We start from the raw sequence: 21,427 nt of genomic DNA, 5'->3' as shown, positions 1-21,427 counted from the left end.
GGACAGGACGACAGGTTGCAATTGAAGGAAACATGAATACAGCCAAGTACAGAGATATCCTGGATGAAAACCTCTTCCAGAGTGCTCTGGACCTCAGACTTGGCTGAAGGTTCACCTTCCAACAAGACAATGTTTCTAAGCACACAGCTAAAATAACAAAGGAGTGGCGTCAGAACAACTCTGTGACTATTCTTGACTGGCCCAGCCAGAGCCCTGACCTAAACCCAATTGAGCATCTCTGGAGAGACCTGAAAATGGCTGTGCACCAACGTTCACCATCCAACCTGACGGAACTGGAGAGGACCTGCAAGGAAGAATGGCAGAGGATCCCCAAATCCAGGTGTGAAAAACTTGTATCATTCCCAAGAAGACTCAAAAGGGGCTTCTACTCAATACTGAGCAAAGCGTCTGAATACTTATGACCATGTGATATTTCAGTTTTTCTTTTTTAATAAATTTGCAAAAATTTCTACACTTCTGTTTTTTTTTTCAATCAAGATGGGGTGCAGAGTGTACTTTAATAAGACAAAAAATGAACTTTTTAGAATTTACAAAATGGCTGCAATGAAACAAAGAGTGAAAAATTTAAAGGGGTCTGAATACTTTCCGTACCCACTGTACATATGGGCAGTATTATCATAGTTATATTCTTGTACATAGGGCAGTATTATCATACTTATATTTTTGTACATAGAAGTAGTATTATAGTAGTTATATTCTTGTACATAGGGGGCAGCCTTATAGCAGATGTATTCTTGTACATAGGGGGCAATATTATAGTAGTTATATTCTTGTACATACCGTTGCTTGCGAAAGTATTCACCGCTTGGAATTTTTCATGTTTTGCTACCTCACAGCCTGGAATGTCACTGGTTCTTTTGAGGGTTTGCATCGGTTCATATAAAGAAAATGCCGACAACTGTGAACATTTGGTTTTTTTTTTATTGTGAAGCAAACAAGAAATAGGACAAAATAACTGAAAACTTCAATGTGCATAACTATTCACCTCCCTAAAGTCAGTACTTTGTAGAGCCTCCTTTTGAGGCAATTACAGCAGCTAGTCGCTTTGGATAAGTCTCTGAGATTTAAACATCTTGCCACTAGGATTTTTGCCCATTCCTCAAGGCAAAACTGCTCCAGCTCCTTCAAGTTCAATGATTTCCTCTGGTGAACAGCAATCTTCAAGTCTGACCACAGATTCTCAATTGGATTTAGTTCTGGGCTTTGACTAGGCCATTCAAAAACATTTACACGTTTCCCCTTAAACCACTTGAGTGTTTTAGCAGTATGCTTTAAGTCATTGTCTTGTTGGAAGATGAACCTCCTTCCCAGTCTCAAATCACTAACAGACTGAAACAGGTTTTGCTTAAAAATATCCCTGTATTTCGCACCATCTATCTTCCCCTTGACTCAGACCATTTTCCCTGTCCCTGCTGCCGAAAAACATCCCCACGGCATGATGCTGCCACCACCAATTTTCACTGTGGGAATGGTGTTCTTGGGTGATGAGCTGTGTTGGTTTGGCGCCTGATATAGCATTTACCTTGCGGGTCAAAAAGTTCAATTTTGGTCTCATCTGACCACAGCATCTTCCTCCATACATTTGGGAAGTCTACCACATGTCTTTTGGGAAACTCAAAAGGAGTCTTACAAGTTTTGTTTGTACGTGAAGGCGTTTTTCTACCCATTCTTCCATAAAGGCCACCTCTATGGCGTGTAGGCTTAATGTGATCGAATGGACAGATACTCCTGTCTCTGCTTGGGAACTCTGCAGCTCCTTCATGGTTACCTTTGGTCTCTGTGCTGCCTTTCTTATTAATTCCCTCCTTGCCCGGGCTGAGAGTTTTGGTGGGTGCCCGCTCTTGGCAGGTTTGATGTGCTCCCATATTCTTTCCATTTGATGATAATGGATTTGATGGTGCTTTGGGGGATCATCAGAGATTGAAGAGGTGGACTTCCTGTCTTTAAGCATGTGACTTATGAAGGTAATTGCTTGCACCAGAAATTTTTAGGGGCGTCATAGCAAAAGGGGTGAATACATATGTACATGCCAATTTTTAGTTATTTAATCCTATAAATTTAACTTTCACTTCACTAAGACTATTTAGTGCTGATGCATCACATACAAATCGGATTCCAAAAATATTTAAACATAGGTTGTAATGTAATAAAATAGGTAAAAAACCAAGGGGTGAATACTTTCGTAAGCCACTGTAGGAGCAGTATTATAGTAGTTATATTCGTGTACAAAGGGGGCAGTTTTATAGTAGTTATATTCTTGTAGATAGGGGCAGTATTATAGTAGTTATATTCTTGTACATAGGAGTAGTATTATAATAGTTATGTTCTTGTACATAGGGGTCAGTATTATAGTTATATTCTTGTACATAGGAGCAGTATTATAGTAGTTATGTTCTTGTACATAGGGAGCAGTATTATAGTAGTTATATTCTTGTACATAGGGGCAGTATTATAGTAGTTATATTCTTGTACATAGGGGGCAGTATTATAGTAGTTATATTCTAGTACATAGGGGCAGTATTATAGTAGTTATATTTAAGTACATAGGGGCAGTATTATAGTAGTTATATTCTTGTACATAGGGGGCAGTATTATAGTAATTTTATTCTTGTACATAGGGGCAGTATTATAGTAGTTATATTCTTGTACATAGGGGGCAGTATTATAGTAGTTATATTCTTGTACATAGGGGGCAGCATTATAGTAGTTATATTCTTGTACATAGGGGGCAGTATTATAGTAATTATATTCTTGTACATAGGGGGCAGTATTACGGAAGTTATATTCTTGTACATAGGGGGCAGTATTATAGTAGTTATATTCTTGTACATAGGAGGAGTATTATAGTAGTTATATTCTTGTACATAGGGGCAGTATTATAGTAATTATATTCTTGTACATAGGGGCAGTATTATAGTAATTATATTCCTGTACATAGGGGCAGTATTATAGTTGTTATATTCTTGTACATAGGGGCAGTATTATAGTAATTATATTCTTGTACATAGGGGCAGTATTATAGTAATTATATTCTTGTACATAGGAGCAGTATTATAGTAGTTATATTCTTGTACATATGGGCAGTATTATAGTAATTATATCCTTGTACATAGGGAGGCAGTATTATAGTAGTTATATTCTTGTACATAGGGGGCAGTATTATAGTAGTTATATTCTTGTACATAGGAGCAGTATTATAGTAGTTATATTCTTGTACATAGGGGGCAGTATTATAGTAGTTATATTCTTGTACATAGGAGCAGTATTATAGTAGTTATATTCTTGTACATAGGAGCAGTATTATAGTAGTTATATTCTTGTACATAGGAGCAGTATTATAGTAGTTATATTCTTGTACATAGGAGCAGTATTATAGTAGTTATATTCTTGTACATAGGGGGCAGTATTATAGTAGTTATATTCTTGTACGTAGGGGGCAGTATTATAGTAGTTACATTATTGTACATGCAGTATTGTAGTACTTATTATACTCTACTATAAATTGACATAGTAGGAATTTTAATGTATTTTTGGTTAGTACTGAAATAATAAAGGCATTCCTAGAGCCTGTTCTCCCAAATCAGAAGAACTGGGCACATTTGGTAACTTTCTGTTAGTCATTTGTCACCTTACTGGAAAGTTCACATTTGTCTCATGTTGTAAAATTGTAAATTATGATATATTTTTCCCCTTCTTTCTAGATCACAGAACATCCAAATCCTCTCACACCAATGCCACTCTGTGTTTTGGAGGATTTCTTATAACGTGGTGAAAAACAGGAAATTGGTAGGTTGGGGCCACGCTCTAAAAAGCCAGCAGTACAGGAATGCCTGGAAGTGTAGAGTGTTATGTAAACCGCAAGTCTGCAGCAATGAGGGAACAGCCGCTTCAAAACACCATCCCCTGATTTGAAGGAATTTGTGTTTTAATTACTCTTAAACATATAAACAGATTTTCTGGTTTCAATTAGGAAATGGCAGAGATGATGCTTGAGTTATGTTTTTGGAAAGAGGTCATTGCTGTCTACCTTTATAGAGCAGTTAAAGTTTGTCTTATTATCCCTCATATATAAGATTATATATACAGTGCCTACAAGTAGTATTCAACCCCCTGCAGATTTAGCTGGTTTGATAAGATGCAAATAAGTTAGAGCCTTCAAACTGCAAACGAGAGCAGGTTTTATGAACAGAAGCATAAATCTTACAAACCAAAAAGTTATGTTGCTCAGTTGAATTTTATTAAATTTTAAACATAAAAGTGTGGGTCAATTATTATACAACCCCTATGTTTAACCCTTTAATAACATCTGACGTACTAATACGCGTCTGTGCCCTGGGACTTAAGAGCCAGACCCGTATTAGTACGTCATCGCGATCGCGCCCGCACACAGGATGTGCGGGCACGATCGCCGCCGGGTGTCAGCTGATTGTCACAGCTGACACCCGGTACTATGTGCAGGGAGCGGTCACGCACCGCTCCCAGCACATTAACCCCCGCGATGCTGCGATCGAAGTCGATCGAAGTCGATCGCGGCATTGCGGGGGCAAGGGGAGGTGATCGGCGATACTCACCTCCTCTTCCGGCTTCCAGCGCAGTCTGCAAAGGCTTCCCGGGTGTTGCCATGACGACCCGATGTCGTCATGACAACATCCGGGTCACCAGAGAGCAGGAAGATTGCTTGGACATGCGCAGTGCATCTCCAAGCAATCTTCACACTGTGCATTTCTGACAGCTTGCATGGCATAGGGATGGTGCTCCATTCCTGTGCCATGCAGGCGATCAGAAAAAAAAAAGTGAAAGTCCCAGAGTGGGACAAAGTAATAAAGTGTATAAACTGTGTGAAAGTGGAAAAAAAAAAAAAAATGTGCAAAAATATTATAAAAAAATAAAAAAAATAATACACCAAAAATAAAAATATAATGTACCCATCAATAAATATTATTATAAAAAAAATAAAAAAAAAACAATAAAAGTACACATATTTGGTATCGCCGCGTCCGGAACAACCTGACCTATAAAACTGTCCCACTAGTTAACCCCTTCAGTGAACACGGTAAAAAAAAAAAAAAAAAAACAAGCAAAAAACAATGCTTTATCACCATACCGCCAAACAAAAAGTGGAATAACACGCGATCAAAAAGACGCATATAAATAAAAATGATACCGCTGAAAACGTCATCTCGTCCCGCAAAAAACAAGCCGCCATATAGCTCCATCAGCCGAAAAATAAAAAAGTTATAGCTCTCAGAATAAAGCGATACTAAAAAATATTTTTTTCTATAAAATAGCTTTTATTGTGTATAAGCGCCAAAACATAGAAAAATGATACAAATGTGGTACCGCTGTAAACGTACTGACCCGAAGAGTAAAGCTGCCTCATCAATTTTACCACACGCGGAACAGAATAAAAAAAAAAAAAAAACAATTCCTGAATTGTTGGTTTTTGTTTATTCTGCCTCCCAAAAATCGGAATAGAAAGCGATCAAAAAATGTCACGTGCCTGAAAATGGCACCAATAACAACGTCAAGTCATCCCGCAAAAAACGAGCCGTCACATGACTGTCTGCCAAAATCTGGAAAAATTATAGCTCTCAAAATATGGCGATGCAAAAACTAGATTTTACAAAAAATGCGTCTTTTAGTGTGTGACAGCTGTCAGTCATAAAAACCCCATATGATTCTGGCATTGCTGTAATCACACCGACCCGAAGAATAAAGTCGTCTAATCACTTATACCGCACAAGGAACGGCGTCAAAAATAAACTCTTGAGTTAGGATTGGGCTAGGGTTAGGGCTGGGTTTGGGGCTAGGGCTGTGCTGGGGCTAGGGTTGTGCTGGGGCTAGGGTTGTGCTGGGGCTAGGGTTGTGCTGGGGCTAGGGTTGTGCTGGGGCTAGGGTTGTGCTGGGGCTAGGGTTGTGCTGGGGCTAGGGTTGTGCTAGGGTTAGGGCTGGGGTTGGGATTTTTTTCAAAAGTAAGAAAAAAAGATGACGATATGGCGACTAGTGTTGAGAGCAAGTGCTCGCTACTTGAGTTTGCATCGGGTGCTCTGGTATGCATTTAGTATCGTGGGTATTTGAGTGACATGCTCGAGTCTCTGCCCCATATGCTTCGCGGCCAAAAAACTTTATGGGGATTGCCTGCCATGCACGAGCGATCCCCGCATGTTTTTTTTTGGGTGTCTAATAACCGTGAAACATGCGGAGCAGGGACTCGAGCATGTCACTCGAGCACACGCTGTACATGGTGCATACCTGAGTACCCGATGCAAACTCAAGTAGCGAGCACTTGCGCTCAAGAATAATGAAAACTTATTCAATATGATGACCTAATGTAAACAAATAATGTGCCGTACCTCTGGGTTCAAAATGTTCACTATACACCTTAATAAAATCTTTGAGGGGTATAGTTTCCAAAATGGGGACACTTGTGGGGGAGCTCCACTGTTTAGGCACATCACGGGCTCTCCAAACGCGACATGGTGTCCGCTAACAAATTGAATGGAAAATCGGCTCAAATTGTTAGCGGACGCCATGTTGCGTTTGGAGAGCCCCTGTGTGTCCAAACATTGGAGCTCCCCCACAAGTGACCCCATTTTGGAAACTAGACCCCCCAAGGCACCTATCTAGATGCATAGTGAGCACTTAGAACCCCCAGGTGCTTCACAAATTGATTCGTAAAAATGAAAAAGTGAAAATAAAACACTTTTTCATTTTTATGAATCAATTTGTGAAGCACCTGGGGTTCCAAGTGCTCACTATGAATCTAGATAGGTGCCTTGGGGGGTCTAGTTTCCAAAATGGGGTCACTTGTGGGGGAGCTCCAATGTTTGGGCACACAGGGACTCTCTAAATGCAACATGGTATCCGCTAACAAATTGAATGGAAAATCGGCTCAAATTGTTAGCGGACACCACATTGCGTTTGGAGAGCCCCTCTGTGCCCAAACTTTGGAGCTCCCCCACAAGTGACCCCATTTTGGAAACTAGACCCCCCAAGGCACCTTTCTAGATGCATAGTGAGCACTTGGAACCCCCAGGTGCTTCACAAATTGATTCGTAAAAATGAAAAAGTGAAAAAAAAAACACTTTTTCATTTTTATGAATCAATTTGTGAAGCACCTGGGGTTCCAAGTGCTCACTATGAATCTAGATAGGTGCCTTGGGGGGTCTAGTTTCCAAAATGGGGTCACTTGTGGGGGAGCTCCAATGTTTGGGCACACAGGGACTCTCTAAATGCAACATGGTATCCGCTAACAAATTGAATGGAAAATCGGCTCAAATTGTTAGCGGACACCACATTGCGTTTGGAGAGCCCCTCTGTGCCCAAACTTTGGAGCTCCCCCACAAGTGACCCCATTTTGGAAACTAGACCCCCCAAGGCACCTTTCTAGATGCATAGTGAGCACTTGGAACCCCCAGGTGCTTCACAAATTGATTCGTAAAAATGAAAAAGTGAAAAAAAAAACACTTTTTCATTTTTATGAATCAATTTGTGAAGAACCTGGGGTTCCAAGTGCTCACTATGCATCTAGAAAGGTGCCTTGGGGGGTCTAGTTTCCAAAATGGGGTCACTTGTGGGGGAGCTCCAAAGTTTGGGCACAGAGGGGCTCTCCAAACGCAATGTGGCGTCCGCTAACAATTTGAGCCGATTTTCCATTCAATTTGTTAGCGGATACCATGTTGCATTTAGAGAGTCCCTGTGTGCCCAAACATTGGAGCTCCCCCACAAGTGACCCCATTTTGGAAACTAGACCCCCCAAGGCACCTATCTAGATGCATAGTGAGCAGTTGGAACCCCCAGGTGCTTCACAAATTGATTCATAAAAATGAAAAAGTGTTTTTTTTTTTCACTTTTTCATTGTTACGAATCAATTTGTGAAGCACCTGGGGGTTCCAAGTGCTCACTATGCATCTAGATAGGTGCCTTGGGGGGTCTAGTTTCCAAAATGGGGTCACTTGTGGGTGAGCTCCAATGTTTGGGCACACAGCAGCTCTCCAAACGCAACATGGTGTCGCTAACAATTTGAGCCAATTTTGCGTTAAATTTGTTAGCGGACACCATGTTGCATTTAGAGAGCCGCTGTGTGCCCAAATATTGGAGCTCCCCCACAAGTGACCCCATTTTGGAAACTAGACCACCCAAGGCACCTATCTAGATGCATAGTGAGCACTTGGAACCCTCAGGTGCTTCACAAATTGATTCATACAAATGAAAAAGTGTTTTTTTTTTCACTTTTTCATTGTTATGAATCAATTTGTGAAGCACCTGGGGGTTCCAAGTGCTCACTATGCATCTAGATAGGTGCCTTGGGGGGTCTAGTTTCCAAAATGGGGTCACTTGTGGGGGAGCTCCAATGTTTGGGCACACAGGGACTCTCTAAATGCAACATGGTGTCCTCTAACAAATTTAACGGAAAATCGGCTCAAATTGTTAGCGACACCATGTTGCGTTTGGAGAGCCGCTGTGTGCCCAAACATTGGAGCTCCCCCACAAGTGACCCCATTTTGGAAACTAGACCCCCCAAGGCACCTATCTAGATGCATTGTGAGCACTTGGAACACTCAGGTGCTTCACAAATTGATTCATAAAAATGAAAAAGTGTTTTTTTTTTCACTTTTTCATTGTTACGAATCAATTTGTGAAGCACCTGGGGGTTCAAAGTGCTCACTATGCATCTAGAAAGGTGCCTTGGGGGGTCTAGTTTCCAAAATGGGGTCACTTGTGGGGGAGCTCCAAAGTTTGGGCACACATGGGCTCTCCAAACACAACATGGCGTCCGCTAATTATTCAAGCAAATTTTACAATCAAAAAGTCAAATAGCGCTCCTTCCCTTCCGAGCCCTGCCGTGCGCCCAAACAGTATTTTTTCCCCAAATATTGGGTATCTGCGTGCCCAGGGGAAATTGCACAACAAATTTTGGGGTCCATTTTTTCTTGTTACCCCTGTGAAAATAAAAAAAATTGGGTCTAAATTAACATTTTTGTGAAAAAAGTTAAATGTTCATTTTTTTCTTCCACATTCAAAAAATTCCTGTGAAGCACCTGAAGGGTTAATAAAGTTCTTGAATGTGGTTTTGAGCACCTTGAGGGGTGCAGTTTTTAGAATGGTGTCACTTTTGGGTATTTTCTGTCATAAAGACCTCTCAAAGTGACTTCAAATGTGATGTGGTCCCTAAAAAAATGGTTTTGTAAATTTTGTTGGAAAAATGAGAAATCGCTGGTCAACTTTTAACCCTTATAGCTCCCTAACAAAAAAAAATTTTGGTTCCAAAATTGTGCTGATGTAAAGTAGACATGTGGGAAATGTTATTTATTAACTCTTTTGTGTGACATATCGCTCTGATTTCAGGGCTTAAAAATTCAAATTTTGAAAATTGCAAAATTTTCAAAATTTTCGCCAAATTTCCGTTTTTTTCACAAATAAACGCAAGTGATATCGAAGAAATTTTTCCACAATCATGAAGTACAATATGTCACGAAAAAACAATCTCAGAATCAGGGGGATCCGTTGAAGCGTTCGAGAGTAATTACCTCATAAAGTGACAGTGGTCAGAATTGTAAAAATTGGCCCGGTCATTAACGTGGAAACCACCCGCGGGGCTTAAGGGGTTAATATTTTGTGGAATAACCCTTGTTTGCAATTACAGCTAATAATCGTCTTTTATAAGACCTGATCAGGCCGGCACAGGTCTGTGGAGTTATCTTGGCCCACTCCTCCATGCAGATCTTCTCCAAGTTATCTAGGTTCTTTGGGTGTCTCATGTGGACTTTATTCTTGAGCTCCTTCCACAAGTTTTCAATTGGGTTAAGGTCAGGAGACTGACTAGGCCACTCCAACACCTTGACTTTTTCCCTCTTGAACCAGGCCTTGGTTTTCTTGGCTGTGTGCTTTGGGTCGTTGTCTTGTTGGAAGATGAAATTACGACCCATCTTAAGATCCTTGATGGAGGAGCGGAGGTTCTTGGCCAAAATCTCCAGGTAGGCCGTGCTATCCATCTTCCCATGGATGCGGACCAGATGGCCAGGCCCCTTGGCAGAGAAACAGCCCCACAGCATGATGCTGCCACCACCATGCTTGACTGTAGGGATGGTATTCTTGGGGTCGTATGCAGTGCCATCCAGTCTCCAAACGTCACGTGTGTGGTTGGCACCAAAGATCTCGATCTTGGTCTCATCAGACCATAGAACCTTGAACCAGTCTGTCTCAGAGTCCTCCAAGTGATCATGAGCAAACTGTAGACGAGCCTTGACATGACGCTTTGAAAGTAAAGGTACCTTACGGGCTCGTCTGGAACGGAGACCATTGCGGTGGAGTACGTTACTTATGGTATTGACTGAAACCAATGTCCCCACTGCCATGAGATCTTCCCGGAGCTCCTTCCTTGTTGTCCTTGGGTTAGCCTTGACTCTTCGGACAAGCCTGGCCTCGGCACGGGAGGACACTTTCAAAGGCTGTCCTGGCCGTGGAAGGCTAACAGTAGTTCCATAAGCCTTCCACTTACGGATGATGCTCCCAACAGTGGAGACAGGTAGGCCCAACTCCTTGGAAAGGGTTTTGTACCCCTTGCCAGCCTTGTGACCCTCCACGATCTTGTCTCTGATGGCCTTGGAATGCTCCTTTGTCTTTCCCATTTTGACCATGTCTGAGTGCTGTTCACAAGTTTGGGGAGGGTCTTCAATAGTCAGAAAAGGCTGGCAAAAGAGATCTTTAATCCACACATGTGAAGCTCATTATTCTTGGTGCCTGAACTACTTCTTAATACTTTTGGGGGACCAAACAGAATTCTTGTGGTTTGAGGGGTTGAATAATAAATGACACTCTGAATTAACTTTTAACGTTTAAAAAAAAAAAAAAAAAAAAATTTGCTGCAGTGCATTTCCCACTTCCAGGCTGATCTACAGTACAAATGTCACAATGCCAAGTTAATTCCGCATGTGTCAACCAGCTAAATCTGCAGGGGGTTGAATACTACTTGTAGGCACTGTATAGTACATGGGGCTCCAAAATCGTTACCATCCTTCTTAAGAAAGTGAAGTGATTCTATAGCTTTTCTAGACATCCTCAGGGACGAGGGTCTAGGTGCAACTGGAACCAACGCACCTCCAAGGAAGTAGTCTAGCATTATAGTGTTTTCAATGACTCAGGGATTTGCACATATTTCCCTGACTTCTATCTATTGTGAATGGACAAGTGGTCATAATGATTGTAGAATGAATGTACTTCTCTGGGAGCGCTCACAACAGTCAAGCCAAGCAAGCAAGCATGTGTTTCTCGTCTTTGAACTCCAAGAGAAGTTAATGGAGAGCCACCTCTACATTCATACATGGGATGGAGGTCAGGGGACCCTCTTTCTGGATATAGATGTTTGTCCCACAGGTGGGGTTAACATCTATCAGACATTTATGACACATGCTATAGATATGCCACATATGTCTAACATGGGAAAATCCATTTAAATTCAGCCAAAATTTATTCCCAGTTATAGGTGATTAAAAGTTGGAAAGTTAATGGAGATGGCCACATATGGAAGTAAAAGAAGAGACACATAGAAATCAATGGAGAGAGACAGCCACACATAGAAGTCAATGTAGAGAGCCACACATAGAATGTAATGCAGAGAGTCTCACATGAAAGTCAATGGAGAGAGCCACACATAGAAATCAAAGGAGAAAGCCACATGTAGCATCGGCGTCTCTGCCTCCTGCCGGGCAGAGACGCCGTTCCCCTCACCGCCGCGGTCCCGGTCCTGCGTCTACCTGCTCTTCCGCTGCTGAGCCGTGCACTGCGCGCAGCTTCCCGGGCACTGTGCTTAAGGCGCGCATGTGATCCCTCCCTCTTAAAGGGGCCGCACGCGCCGTCCTAAAGAGTCCCCGGCCAATGACCAGAGGACTCCCCTATATTAAGCACCTCCTCCAAAATGGAGGCGCCTGTGCAAGGTTATTGTTTGTGTGCTAACACTCTCCTCAGCCCTCTGGTTCCTTGCCCGCCAGCCTGTATAACAGTCCTGCTCGCCAGCCTGTCTAACAGTCCTGCCCGCCAGTCTGTCTAACAGTCCTGCCCGCCAGTGTGCCTACCCGGAGCACCTGCCAGTTACCTGCCGTGCCCGCCAGCCTGCCAACCCGGAGCACCTGCCAGTTACCTGTCGTGCCTGCCAGCCTGCCTAACAGTCCTGCCCGCCAGTCTGTCTAACAGTCCTGCCCGCCAGTCTGCCTACCCGGAGCACCTGCCAGTTACCTGCCGTGCCCGCCAGCCTGCCTACCCGGAGCACCTGCCAAGTTACCTGCCATACCCGCCTGCTCGTTTACCCCGAGTACCTGTCTGGCTATCCGCCGTACCCGCCTGCTTGTCTACCCGGATCACCCGCCAGCCTACCTACCGTGCTCATCCGCTGTACCGGTCAGCTCCAGTCATCTGACCCGTGGGAGTCACCTGCTCTCACACAAGGTCAGTCCCAGAGTGGCACCTGGTTCACCTGCCTGGTCCCTCCTTAGTTCACGGAGTCGACTAAGCTGCCGTGTGACCTGGGTCGGTCCGAGTAGGCACTTAGTTACGCCCCTCTGGTCCCTCCTTGCATCAAAGCACAGAGGTTCCACCACCCGGACCTGTAACACCACACATATAAATCAAGGGAGAGAGCCACACATAAAAGTCAGTGGAGAGAGCCACACATAAAAGTCAGTGGAGAGAGCCACACATAAAAGTCAGTGGAGAGAGCCACACAGAAATCAAGGGAGAAAGCCACACATAAAAGTCAGTGGAGAGAGCTACACATGAAAGTCAGTGGAGAGAGCAACACCTAAAAGTCAGTGGAGAGAGCCACACATAAAAGTCAGTGGAGAGAGCCACACAGAAATCAAGGGAGAAAGCCACACATAAAAGTCAGTGGAGAGAGCAACACCTAAAAGTCAGTGGAGAGAGCCACACATAAAAGTCAGTGGAGAGAGCCACACAGAAATCAAGGGAGAAAGCCACACATAAAAGTCAGTGGAGAGAGCAACACCTAAAAGTCAGTGGAGAGAGCCACACATAAAAGTCAGTGGAGAGAGCCACACATAAAAGTCAGTGGAGAGAGCCACACATAGAAATCAAGGGAGAGAGCCACACATAGAAATCAAGGGAGAGAGCCACACATAGAAGTCAGTGGAGAAAGCAACACATAAAAGTCAGTGGAGAGAGCCACACATAGAAGTCAGTGGAGAGAGCCACACATAGAAGAAAATAGAGAGAGCCACACATGGAAGAAAATAGAGAGAGCCATACATGGAAGACAAAGGAGAGAGACACACATGGAAGGCAATAGAGACAGCTTAGTAGTCAATGGAAAGACACACATGTAAAATAATGGAGAGACACACACAGAAGACAATACATAGAGCCACAGATTGAAGTTATTGGAGACAGCCACAGATAGAAGTCATTAGAGAAAGCCACAGATAGTATTCGTTGTAGAGAAACAGATACACAGAAGTCAATAGAGAGAGCCACACATAGAAGCCATTGGAGAGAGACAGACACACATAGAAGTCAATGGAGACAGCCACATTTAATAATCAATGGAGAGAGCCACAGATAGAATTAATGGAGAGAGCCACCCATAGAAGTCAGTGGAGAGAGCCACATATAGAAGTCATTGTACATAGTCACACATATTCCGTCATGGCTACATTCATGGTGACCACCTAACCTGGTGGGATGGGGGTTAGAAGACCCTAATTCAGGATATAGATGCAAGTTCTAGAGGTAGAACAAACACCTATCAGACATATATGACATATGCTATGGATATGTAATAAATATTTAATATGGGAATTTCCCTTCAGACTCAGCCACATTTTTACCCACATTGCAGGTGTCCAAAGAGAAAGAAAGAGATCTTCTAAACCATACCCGAAATATAAGTAATTATTTTTGGGTTTAGGAAGGCTTTAGAGGGAGAAGCTGAATTATATGTTTTTGCACAGTTACAATATTGACTTTAGACTGTTTTACTTGTACTAAAAATGGTTGGTGAAATATTTCATGTATATTTAATAAAGGAGCTTTTGATTCGTGTTATTACTATTTGTTTTGGGGGCTTATTGTGCTGTGAGTATATAAACATTTGTAGCTGTTTTTTTTCTTCTCGTTGCCTCTCAGTACTGAGGTCCTGTGTATGGACCTGACCAGGGTAACATTTACATTCCATTTCTCTGTTATTCCTGTGGTTGTTTGTGCTTCCTGCAGGCTTTCCAGTTTCCTCCCACATTCCAAAAACTTACTGTTGACTTCCTAAATAATCGCCTGTCATGTGTGTTTCTAACATGGGGAAATGAGATTGTGTCCCACCAATATGAAAGATGCAGATATACCAATTCCTTGTTGTATTTCTACTATCAGACTTGTTCATGGATATTGATGCTACTTTAAGGAGCCCACGAGGAACAGAGACATTTGTATGTCAGACTAGTTGTTGCTTGTAATTTAATCTGCTACTATTACCCTGGTCATTTATGAAGACAAGCGCACTCGTAATATTATTAAAGATAATCATATATAAGGCTAAATTTATGTATGCAACTGTCTAATTCCATATAGATTCACCCTCTGTTCCCTAAGGCTCAAATTCATCCTATTTTTTTCCTACTTATTCCACAGACCTTTGCTTTTTCGTCACGTCTGCTTTTTGGCGAGGCTGCCAGGATGTTACTTAGAAATAAGGTCCTGGCATAGAAAGCTTCATAAATGAATACGTGAATATACGTGGGTAGAAGACAGTGTACTATTTCTGAAATAATCTTTTCGTTTGGTTCTTTTTATAGAACTCACTTGGGAAAAAGTTTTGTCGCATCAGCTCCAGCCGGCTCAAAATATGGCAATAATAATAATGATAACTACCACAGAAAGGATAATGAGGGGAATGGGATTGTAGATGAATTTGTTAAGTTATCTGCAACATTTGGGCTTAAAGGGAACCTGTCAGCAGGTTTTTACGTGTCAAAGTAGTAGTAGTATGGCTGTATAGGCACTTTGGCTGCTATAAAACTGATAACTTTTTTTGCTGATATCTGATGTGCCAGATCTAGTGTAGAGGCCATATGCAAATCAGACAGGAAGTGCACTGGAGGCGTGCCCATGCATTTAAACAGCCTTTTCAAAGTACATTGACATGCCCTCAGTGCACTTCCAGCCTAATTTGCATCTGGATTCTATAGACTTCTCATTATAAATAGCACTAAAAAGTATACATTTTTACTGGGGAAACAAGAGGCTACAACTGTACCACTACATCCCTATGTAAAAACATGAATTAATTTATTTCAGATTTGGTTACAGATTTACAAAAAAAAATAATTTTGCATTAAGACATGAAACAAATAAAATATAATGATTGCTTGTATTTTTTTATATGTGCAGCCATAATTATGGCAATAACTCTGGCAGGGAGACAATATCATTGAAATTCCCTGTCTTTAGCCCTTTTTCTAAAACACATAGTAGAGAGAACTTCATATTACAGGAATAGGCAGCAGTGACCACCTCTTCCTCCCTTCTTGCATACTAAAACAAATTCTTCTGCAGATATGAATAAGATTACGGTATATTCCTTAGACAGGCAGCAGTTTCCAGTGGTCATACCCCACCAATCAAACATTTTGCTTCTAAAAGGCTGTCTTACAATGTATTAGAATACTTATTTTTAAAGAGGTGGTCCTAAACATAAATTAATTTTCATCCTAAGACTATATCTATTTAATGGCATAATCAAATCTATTTTATAAATACTTTAATTAAAAATTCCCTATCCTTCCTCACTACACTATCTAACGGCTTTTCATTTTTTTCACAACTTCCTTTTTGATGATGCTTCATTTAAGAATCCCAGTGCATGGTGGGATACTAAAACGAAACGTCATCAAGGGACATAGGCTGCCTTCACTGCTGCAGCCTCAGTCCCTTCCTTGAAACAAAGTATCATCAGTGAGGCTTCTTTCAGGGGCTGGGCAAGTCCTTGCTGTGTCACTGTGCTGTGCCACTGAGTCATTTCTCACGGACAAGCTGTTAGTCGTGGTAGTCAAATAGTCTGAGGTCATGAGCCAGGAGGGTATGTCATAAACAGAGGGAAGAGACAAAGGCGTAGTCAGATAACGGTCTGAGATTAGAATACCAGGAGGATAACGGATCAGAGCAAAGGGCCTAGGCAAAACGGATGGTGAGAACGAGGTCCAAGGTCAGGCAGCAAATAGATCCACAAGCAAAGCACTAGGCACAGACAAACAAACCACAAAGGGCTGAATCTTGGATGGATAACCCAACTAAGTAGCTGGGCAATTAATTGGGACCAGGAACGCCTGAAGGTAGCCCAGCACCTCCCAGTCTCAGATTGGATGGCCGAGCTGTCAATCAAAACACCAACAGTTCAGCACGCCCATGCACCAGATTGGACAGCTGAGCTGTCAGTAACTGCATCCCAGACACACTGAGGAGTGGAATCATGACATGTGCAATGTCCACAATGACAGTGCGCTCTCTCACTGGCTCAGATCAGTAATAACAAGCCGACAGGAAAGCACACTATCAGTAATTAAAGTATTTTAGAAAATAGATTAGATTATGACATTGAATAGGGATTTAGGATGAAAAATAATTTGTATTTCGGACCACCCCTTTAACTTATACAAGTCCTGGTATATTAGTTAAAAGAGTACAATTTCTCAAATTTTCTGGAGTCATATATTGTATTACTTATCCTGTAGATTCTATTTTTACACCAGAGTTACACTCACTATTCTGCTAATGGAATAACTGTGTACATACCTTAACCATCCTGTACTGATCCTGAGTTACATCCTGTATTATACTCCAGAGCTGCACTCACTATTCTGCTGGTGGAGTCACTGTGTACATACATTACATTACTGATCCTGAGTTACATTCTGTATTATACTCCAGAGCTGCACTCACTATTCTGCTGGTGCAGTCACTGTGTACATACATTACATTACTGATCCTGAGTTACATCCTGTATTATCCTCCAGAGCTGCACTCACTATTCTGCTGGTGCAGTCACTGTGTACATACATTACATTACTGATCCTGAGTTACATCCTGTATTATACTCCAGAGCTGCACTCACTATTCTGCTGGTGCAGTCACTATGTACATACATTACATTACTGATCCTGTACTGATCCTGAGTTACATCCTGTATTATTCTCCAGAGCTGCACTCACTATTCTGCTGGTGCAGTCACTGTGTACATACATTACATTACTGATCCTGAGTTACATCCTGTATTATACTCCAGAGCTGCACTCACTATTCTGCTGGTGCAGTCACTGTGTACATACATTACATTACTGATCCTGAGTTACATCCTGTATTATACCCCAGAGCTGCACTCACTATTCTGCTGGTGCAGTCACTGTGTACATGCATTACATTACTGATCCTGAGTTACATCCTGTATTATACTCCAGAGCTGCACTCACTATTCTGCTGCTGCAGTCACTGTGTACATACATTACATTACTGATCCTGTACTGATCCTGAGTTACATCCTGTATTATACTCCAGAGCTGCACTCACTATTCTGCTGGTGGAGTCACTGTGTACATACATTACATTACTGATCCTGAGTTACATCCTGTATTATATTCCGGAGCTGCACTCACTATTCTGCTGGTGCAGGCACTGTGTACATACATTACATTACTGATCCTGAGTTACATCCTGTATTATACTCCAGAGCTGCACTCACTATTCTGCCGGTGCAGTCACTGTGTACATACATTACATTACTTATCCTGAACTGATACTGAATTACATTCTGTATTATACTCCAGAGCCCCACTCACTATTCTGCCGGTGCAGTCACTGTGTACATACATTACATTACTGATCCTGTACTGATCCTGAGTTACATCCTGTATTATACTCCAGAGCTGCACTCACTATTCTGCTGGTGCAGTCACTGTGTACATACACTACTGATCCTGAGTAACATCCTGTAGATCTTTTTATTATAAAAATGAAAAACATAACAATAATAATAACAGAAAAAACACCAAAATGAAAAACCACAAAATAAACAATGTAATGAAACTGGTCCAGCCGCTCCCTCTCCCCTCACACACATATTATAAATATATACAGAATAATTACAACTTACACTATGACATCTGGTCCGGTTACCAAACAAAATAATAACAATATAATAAGTAAAATAAACAATAGCTGACAAAAATATATACAAACTAATATATACATATACATTTTTTTTATATATACAGTACAGACCAAAAGTTTGGACACACCTTCTCATTTAAAGATTTTTCTGTATTTTCATGACTTTCATAATTGTACATTCACACTGAAGGCATCAAAACTATGAATTAACACATGTGGAGTTATATACTTAGCAAAAAAGTGTGAAACAACTGAAATTATGTCTTATATTCTAGGTTCTTCAAAGTAGCCACCTTTTGCTTTGATGTCTGCTTTGCACACTCTTGGCATTCTCTTGATGAGCTTCAAGAGGTAGTCTTTGGAAATGGTCTTCCAACAATCTTGAATGAGTTCCCAGAGATGCTTAGCACTTGTTGGCCCTTTTGCATCCACTCTGCGGTCCAGCTCACCCCAAACCATCTCGATTGGGTTCAGGTCTGGTGACTATGGAGGCCAGGTCATCTGGCGTAGCACCCCATCACTCTCCTACTTGGTCAAATAGCCATTACACAGCCTGGAGGTGTGTTTGGGGTCATTGTCCTGTTGAAAAATAAATGATGGTCCAACTAAACGCAAACCGGATGGAATAGCATGCCGCTGCAAGATGCTGTGGTAGCCATGCTGGTTCAGTATGGATTCAATTTTGAATAAATCCCCAACAGTGTCACCAGCAAAGCACCCCCACAACATCACACCTCCTCCTTCATGCTTCACGGTGTGAACCAGGCATGTAGAGTCCATCCGTTCACCTTTTCTGCTTCGCACAAAGACACGGTGGTTGGAACCAAAGATCTCAAATTTGGACTCATCAGACCAAAGCACAGATTTCCACTGGTCTAATGTCCATTCCTTATGTTCTTTAGCCCAAACATGTCTCTTCTGCTTGTTGCCTGTCCTTAGCAGTGGTTTCCTAGCAGCTATTTTACCATGAAGGCCTGCTGCACAAAGTCTCCTCTTAACAGTTGTTGAAGAGATGTGTCTGCTGCTAGAACTCTGTGTGGCATTGACCTGGTCTCTAATCTGAGCTGCTGTTAACCTGCGATTTCTGAGGCTCGTGACTCGGATAAACTTATCCTCATAAGCAGAGGTGACTCTTGGTCTTCCTTTCCTGGGGCGGTCCTCATGTGAGCCAGATTCTTTGTAGCACTTGATGGTTTTTGCAACTGCACTTGGGGACACTTTCAAAGTTTTCCCAATTTTTCAGACTGACTGACCTTCATTTCTTAAAGTAATGATGGCCGTTCATTTTTCTTTACTTAGCTGCTTTTTTGTGGCCATAATACAAATTCTAACAGTCTATTCAGTCGGACTATCAGCTGTGTATCCACCAAACTTCTGCACAACACAACTGATGGTCCCAACCCCATTTATAAGGCAAGAAATCCCACTTCTTAAACCTGACAGGGCACACCTGTGAAATGAAAACCATTTCCGGTGACTACCTCTTGAAGCTCATCAAGAGAATGCCAAGAGTGTTCAAAGCAGTCATCAAAGTAAAAGGTGGCTACTTTGAAGAACCTAGAATATAAGACATAATTTCAATTGTTTCACACTTTTTTGTTAAGTATATAATTCCACATGTGTTAATTCATAGTTTTGATGCCTTCAGTGTCAATGTACAATTTTCATAGTCATGAAAATACAGAAAAATCTTTAAATGAGAAGGTGTGTCCAAACTTTTGGTCTGTACTGTATATATATTTTAAATAATATAAAATAAAAAAATAAATAAATACTAACTATACAAATATATACAAGACTAAACTAAGCACCCCACACTCAAGCCCACCAGTCTCAACCCCGGCATTAACCTGAGAGCTGGTCTTGTGTCTCATGCCTCAGTCCATGTCCAACGTCCATAGGCCAGATCAGGCAGTGCCAGTTTTTCACCCAAATGATCAGTGTCCCACAAGATGAACCCACCTCCTCCTTTTCCCACCACCCAACCTAACACCTACACCCAAATCCATATCCTTATATACAATATATACAGAAACAAACAATACAATAACAAACAATACAATAACCAGAACTAACAAAGCCTAAGTTCGGTGCCTGCAGCCCTACATCACTGTCTACTGATCAAAACAAAGCAAAAATCTATGGTGTCAGCAGCAGCCCACCACCAGGAGAGGAGATGACCAGACTAGGGCACACTAAAAGAAAAGCTCCTCCAGAGGAGAGCGGCCCTTCATGTACCCAGTCTCTCATACTCCAGAGAACGCACCTTCACCAGGTCACCGAGTATGGTCCTAAACACATCGTCCACTGGGAGGATTTTCCGTTGCGTCAATACTAAGCACCGTGCGTTCCACGTGTGATACCTAACCACTGCGCTAACTAGAAATAAGGTGCAGCGGTCCCGACCACCCAGGTCTCCGAATGCTCCATAGGCCCATTCCGCATAAGAGAGACCGGCCAGCCGGGGCCAGCCAATGGAGACGCCCACCCTGTATCACATCTCTGTGTTAAAGGGAAAACGAAGCAGGAAGTGGTCCATGCTTTCCAGCATGGTACCACAATGCTCCCGAGGACAGTTCCTGTCCTCAGAGCTCCTACACTTCAGATTGTCCCTCACACACAGTTTCCCATGGAAGCAGCGTCAAGCCAAGTCCCAGAACTTCGAGGGGATCCTGATAGAATTCAAAAGATGCAGACCCACCCCAAGATCCCGACTTGGGCAATCCCTGAGTGCCAGAGGCCTCTGAAAATGGGTCAACAGAACCCTTTTGTCAAGGAGCGTCCTTGGCAGAGTCCTGACCTCCCGCATTCCCAGACCCCACCAGCGAATTACCTTCAGAACCAGGGTAGCATAAGCCGGGAGATGTCCATGCGGTGTGCGTAGATCCTTCACTTGCCCTCCTGTCTCCCATTCCTGGAAGAAAGGCTAAAACCATCCCCTACAGGAGAATACCTGTAACGGGTCTGGGAGGCGGAACCTCTGAGCTACTATACGAGGGGGCGGTCCTTGTAAGGGAGCGGGTGGCGACCAGGCAGGCAGTCACAGCAGGTGACCGGGACAGTCTCTGGAAGAACGGGCAGGAGGTCACGGCAAGTGACCGGGGCAGTCTCTGGATGAACGGGCAGATGGTCACGGCAAGTGACCGGGGCAGTCTCTGGATGAACGGGCAGATGGTCACGGCAAGTGACCGGGGCAGTCTCTGGGTAAAGGGTTGGTACGACCTGTGGCGGCTGATGGTAG

General features: G+C 42.5%; 1 long non-coding RNA gene across 2 annotated transcripts in view; it reads left to right on the top strand.

The window, feature by feature from the left end:
- The window catches only part of LOC141153522 (uncharacterized), a 177,410-nt gene that overhangs the window by 73,931 nt on the left and 82,052 nt on the right, over nt 1–21,427 (top strand). For both annotated transcript variants that reach the window (XR_012247316.1, XR_012247315.1), the window contains exon 2: nt 3,723–3,807. This is a non-coding gene — a long non-coding RNA (uncharacterized lncRNA). The remainder of the gene's footprint in view (nt 1–3,722; nt 3,808–21,427) is intronic.

Source organism: Phyllobates terribilis, unplaced genomic scaffold, assembly GCF_046119375.1.
Source record: "Phyllobates terribilis strain yellow unplaced genomic scaffold, ASM4611937v1 Scaffold_7__3_contigs__length_470593459, whole genome shotgun sequence".
Lineage (NCBI taxonomy): Eukaryota > Metazoa > Chordata > Amphibia > Anura > Dendrobatidae > Phyllobates > Phyllobates terribilis.
The sequence above is the reverse complement of the archived record's forward strand: the minus strand, read 5'-3'. Positions and strand labels throughout refer to the sequence as shown.